General features: G+C 34.7%; 1 pseudogene; it reads left to right on the forward strand.

Annotated features, from left to right (window-relative positions):
• The first annotated feature begins 366 nt into the window (after positions 1-366).
• LOC133807329 (casein kinase II subunit alpha-2-like) lies at positions 367-4,613 on the forward strand (annotated as a pseudogene).
• The last annotated feature ends 1,667 nt before the right edge of the window (positions 4,614-6,280 follow it).

Raw genomic sequence — 6,280 nt, forward strand, 5'->3', positions numbered from 1 at the left:
TTTAGGGCATTAGTTTAGAAATGTAGACAACATACCTCTCATATTGCCAATCCAATCTTGAGCCATTTCACCCTTCAAATCTGCCAAGAAACACACAATACACAAGATCAAGTGCAGTAGTTATAGAATACCAATGGAGAGTAACTCTTACCAACATACCACCACATTCACATACTTGCAACTATATATGCCCTTTTACCCTAAGGGTATTAGTAGGATAATTAGGTTTATTATAACAGTGGTGTTTGAACTATAGTTTAATAGGTGAACATATAGTCATCAGGTACCACTATGTGCCTTTAATATAATTAATAGGTGTAACCATCCCATTATAATAGTTATTAGTAATTAATAAGTATTTGTTAATTATTGTGATTATAAAATAATATTTATGATTATATTAGTACATCCTAATAATTCTCATATATTTCATTCCCGCTATCAAATCTCTATATAAATTCTTCCCTCCAACCAAATCTCTGTATAAATTCGCCTTTCGCAATTCAATCGCCATGTCCAGAGCTCGAGTTTGGGCGGACGTTAATGTTCATCGCCCTAGAGAGTACTGGGATTACGAATCCCTCGCCGTACAGTGGGAGTTAGAATTCGCTTTCCAAACTCCTATTCTCTCTTTTATTTTATCTTTAATCGCTCTCCATATCATGCTCAATTTAATTGCTTTTAGTCTTTCTCGGGTCTCGTTTTGAATCAGTGAAGTTTGGAGCCGTGTTTATATTTATTTGAAATTCTTTTGTATTATTCAAGCGGTTTTGGGAGCTTCAAATCGAATTTTTCATGTATTCCCTAATTTTCAACGGAGTATTGCTTCAACTAACTATAAATCTATTGTAGATTTATTTGAATGGATGATGTTTTGGCTTAAGTTTTATGTTATGTTATGTGATTGACTTGTTGATTTGTAGGAAATATACTCACATGTTAATTCACTGTAATTACGGCGAGTTTGAACTCGAATCCTTCGAGTGCTTCTTTTTTTAACATAATTTTTTTATGTTCAGTGATCAAGATGACTATGAGGTTGTTCGAAAGGTGGGAAGAGGAAAATATAGTGAGGTATTTGAAGGTATAAATGTCACCAACAATGAAAAATGCATCATCAAGATCCTTAAACCTGTTAAGAAGACGAAGGTGAGCTATTACTTAGGCTGTGTAAAGAATAATGACGAAAGTGTACCATAATTATATGGTTGTTATTGGTGGAGGAAGTTTCATATTCCCTTATTGTGTGTATAGGGTCTTTATTTATTCAATATTGTAGTTACAAGTGGCATTTTATGCAGATCAAGCGGGAGATAAAAATACTGCAGAATCTTTGTGGTGGAACAAATATTGTGAAGCTTTTTGATATTGTTAGGGATCGGCATTCAAAAACTCCTAGCTTTATTTTTTAGCATGTGAACAGTACAGACTTCAAAATTTTGTATCCAACCGCTATTAATTATACGAGCTTCTAAAAGTTGTTTCACCTTGTCTCATCACAATTTATTTGAATTTTAAAGTTTGTTTCTTCATTATAGTAATTCTCTTTAAATTGTAGGATTCTGCTTAGATTTGCTAAATAGACGATTTGTTTGTTGCTTAAGGAATCAAAAAAAATAATCCGCTCTTAGTAGAGTACTGTTTAGAATATAGCTTCTCCTCATTGGTTTGTGTACACAACAATAGTTTTTGTTAGTAGTTATTTGGTGTTTACCCTTTAACTAGACAATAATTACCTTATAAAATTACCACACAAGATGTTCCTTGTCACGTATCATCATTGATTCATTATTTTTCAGCTGATGTGGATAGTGTATTATCCCATTTACATTCACAAGCGTTGGTAAGCTCTTTATATTATGGTACTTGTGAACCACATGTTTTTCCTCAACTTAAACTGATTATGAAATGCTTGTGATTGTTTCCATAAGACAAAGGCAGATGTTAAGGCTACTTTGCTTGTCTCACCATTACTTGAGTATGGTCTTGGGATAATCATGCAGTTAATATATTTTTATATGAAATGGTTGTATAATTACTGTCTTCTCTTAATTGGTTGGATAATTGGCTGCCATTTGACTTCTTGGTTCACATTTGATACCCAAATTTTCTTATATTTCTCCCTGTAAACATGGTCCACTTTTTTTTTTTTTAATGTGATCGTTAGGGACTGTTTCAATTAATTTTGCATCTGAACATTGTCTGGACATGTAACTGTAGGCGCTAGATTACTGTCGCTCACAAGGGATTATGCACAGAGATGTCAAGCCTCACAATGTTATGATTGATCATGAACTACGAAAGCTTCTGTTGATTGACTGAGGTCTTGCTGAATTCTATCATCCTGGCAAAGAATTCAATGTGCGGGTAGCTTCAAGGTAATTTATGGGTTTTTCAAATATATATTTTTTTAATCAATCCATGCCAAACAATGCGGTTCCCCTAAATTCTTTAACACTGCCTTTCAGTTTACCCTGGGAAAGGAGTCTAAAGAGTATGATGGTTTTTGATGTTGCAAAGGATGTTGAAGATGAGAGACTTCTTTTATCTGTTCTCCAATTTTGGCTTTTAAGCCTTTTTATCTATGAAGTATGCATATACAAATGACTTGCTTACCTATGTTATCAGAATGACTATTCTTGGTTAATGCACTCATTTCACATACTTTGTCAACTTCTAACGTGTAACATTTTCATATTTATGTGGAAATTTTTTTATATGGGCCAGATTGCATATAGAAGACATCAGCATATTTTGTGAGATTTGATCTTAGCATAGGCTTCTTGTGTTAATTGATAGGATGTATTGGAATTGATAACATTTGAGTTCTTGTTTTTAACCCAGTTGTCATCAATTTTGTTGAAGAGTGTCATTTCATCTGATTTGATGAAAATTGTTAATGGTGTTGAGTGTTAATTTCTGGTTATAATTGTACACTATGTAGATTTTTCATAAGGGGTTGGAGGATTTGTCATGTGTGTATTGTATGTTTATGTTGAAGAAAGTAACTAATTTAACGTGTTTAAAAGGTATTTTAAGGGACCTGAACTCCTTGTTGATTTACAAGACCATGATTACTCATTGGACATGTGAAGCCTTGGTTGTATGTTTGCAGGAATGGTGAGTAAATGCTGAAGTGTCCCATTGACGGTGCATCTTAGTTACTTTAAACTTGTAGAGCATATTCTTGTTAACTGTGACAAATTTTTCCGTGGTTTTTTTCCTTCCCATTGCAGATATTTCGCAAGGAGCCATTCTTCTATGGTAATGACAATCATGACCAACTCGTCAAAATTGCTAGGGTAATTGTGATTTGAAACTTTTTTTTTTTTTGCTCCTTAACTGTGTAAAAATTTATGAGTCGCCAAATATTTCTCAGTGATACACCTTAGAAGTCATCCAAAGTTTCATTTACTATCTGTTATCAGCGTGCTGCAAACAGAATCTTGGTATTCTGGAATCTTACTTTTGCGGCTGCATAGCCTTGTTGATTCAACATCATTGACATTCTGAATAAAGCATTGCTGAAGGCACTCTGTATCACTGTACTTGGCTTGCCAGCTCTAGTATCATACCTCGTTAAAAGATTTGAATCAATTGTTTATGCATGCGTGCTTTTGAACAAGTCATTGCTCACTGTCATACTTATGAATGCTTGTTTGATCAAAAGTAATTATTTAAAGATAATTTTTTCAGGTTTTGGGAACTGATGAGTTAAATGCATATTTAAATAATTATCATCTTTTGCTTGATCCTCAGCTTGATGCCCTTGTTGGAAGGTGAGCCTTAATCATTTTAAATCATAAAACTTTAATATTTGTACATCTATTAAAAAAATTTGGTAAATTTTTATTTTATTATCTTTTTACACGGCCTCACTTTTAAAGAAATATATAAAGGAGTGCATATCGGAGAAAAAAACAAAGAGTAGCTGTTTTTGACACAAACGCTCACATATGGTATATTTGTTTCTTTTGAACTCCAAACAGACACAGCAGAAAGCCTTGGTCAAATTTTATTAATGCAGAGAACCGGTATCTTGTTTCCCCAGAGGTTATTTTTTGTCAATAACTTGAGCATATTAAATTTTACCTGTTCCGTGAACTCGTTTTCTTGTTCCAAACATGCAGGCAATTGATTTCCTGGATAAGCTTCTCCGTTATGATCATCAAGATAGGCTTACCGCAAGAGAAGCAATGGTACGATGGGATCACTAGCTTCGTTAACTTTCTTCTCTTTTATTTATATTAGGTCTCTGCTGAAGCAATGCCATGCTTATTTATTTATTGTTATTATTATTTTATGCATTTGATTTTTCTATTTCAGGCCCATCCATTCTTCTTCCAGGTGAGAAGTGCCGAAAATAGCAGGATTCGGACGCAATGACAGAGAGTAGAGATTGTGTTTTAGTGAGCTTATTTATATAAACTTTTCAGACCATTATTTTCGGACTTATGGTCACTGAATTACACAATTTCCTTGAAATGGTCATCCATCTCTCACAGCTGGATTTTGTTGTATTCTGTTCATAATTTTTTTTTCTTATGCGAGCTATTTGTATTATTTACTTGTTTCTTAAAAATGAAGTCTTCTTGAATTCCAGAGTGCTATAAGTAGACCTTACTCAGACGTTTATCACTTTGACACCACTCCTACTAGAGGATAGTTTTCATCTTAATTTGCTTTGTTATATTTGTTGTCACTACTAGTATACTTATTTCCCAAAAAGCATTAAGATGATTAAGCTTTAGTATTATAGTTATTATTATTGTTGACGCGGTTTTTCGACAGCAGTATATTAAGAAATCAAACAGGTCAATTAGCGCTAAATTATAAATTGTAATGAAATAATAAACACCCTCATGAACATAATTTTTACGCGGTTCAATGGTTAAAACCCACCTAGTCTATGAATTAATATTATTATTTTTCTCTCTTAATTTCTACAGAGCTTTGGTAATACAAAAAATGGTCGTCCACTTCCTTGCCCTTTATTCCTGATATTTATAGATGAATTTCTTGGACAGGTTTGGGTAACCGCGTGAATAAATAAGGTATACATTTAATACAGATTATTCTCATTTACATTGAGATATGATTTGATAACAGAATAGAATATACTCTTGCTATCTCGGATAATAAATGATAAATATACAATATAGCTTGGGCATCAATGAGCGCATAAGGAGCCTCCGAATCGCTTGGGATCCTTCAGCGTGCGCTTTATCCAGGTTTCCACGAGCTGAATATCTCACCCGAGCTTGTGTTCAGAGTCTATCTAAACCTTAGCACGAGTAAACTAAGAGCGCCCAAAGTTGGATCTGGTCATTATAAGTCTCGAACTCAATTGTCATCCTGAGAGGCGGTGTGATAATAACCCGTGTATCATGTATGAACTGAACTGAGTCTCAAGCTTTCTCACATTAGCGTTAACCAAATATCCTACTTGGCTATTTTTTCAGATATCCATCTGCTAGCTGTGCCCCGAGCTGAGTAATTGAACTTGTGCTAATTTAAGGGTACAACATTTGCCCTCAAAGTTTCAGCTCGTGCTCGATGTCGTCACTTTCTGACATGCACAGTATGGGGCTTTTAGGCTTCTGCCATGTAAAATCGTTGTAGCGTCCCAAATTTGCTAATAAGGCTTAGGAATTTGATTAGCGTGCCTGGAGGGCAATAAGTGATTTATTATATTAATATGTGAACTGGATGAGTATGTGATTAGAGATGCATGTTTAGGTGAATTAAATATGCATGTAGGCCCCGTTTGGTTATTATGGGCATGTTAGTAATTTTAGCCCGTTGAGGGCATAAATGTAATATTTGTGAATATTGTGATATATTCGTGTTGCACGATCCGAGACAGTCCTAGGGAGCAGTTTAGCTAATAAGTCACAACGGGGTCGAATACCTGACTCGGGGTGAATCGAGGGGTATTTCGAGCATGAGACGTTTTATGGGTTATCGAGTTATGAAAATAAATGTTTGGAGATATATTTGAAGTTAGAACGTTTAGGAGGGATTACCGGGGAAATTTACCATTTTTCCCTCGGGGACGTTTTTGGTACCTCGAGCCTTGGAGGTAACTTAAGTGACTTAGATAAGAAAAACAAAACTGAGGAATCATTGAGAGCATAGTAAACCGACCCAAAACACCTTTCTCTCCCTCCTTCGGTTCTCTCCCTTCTCCCTTTTGTGTTTGAAGACTTTGATGAGGTAAAGAATTGGCAAGCTTAGTTCTTAAGGAATTGATGCTGGCTGTGGTTGAGGATTAGCCCAA

This window comes from Humulus lupulus, chromosome X (genome assembly GCF_963169125.1).
Source record: "Humulus lupulus chromosome X, drHumLupu1.1, whole genome shotgun sequence".
NCBI lineage: Eukaryota > Viridiplantae > Streptophyta > Magnoliopsida > Rosales > Cannabaceae > Humulus > Humulus lupulus.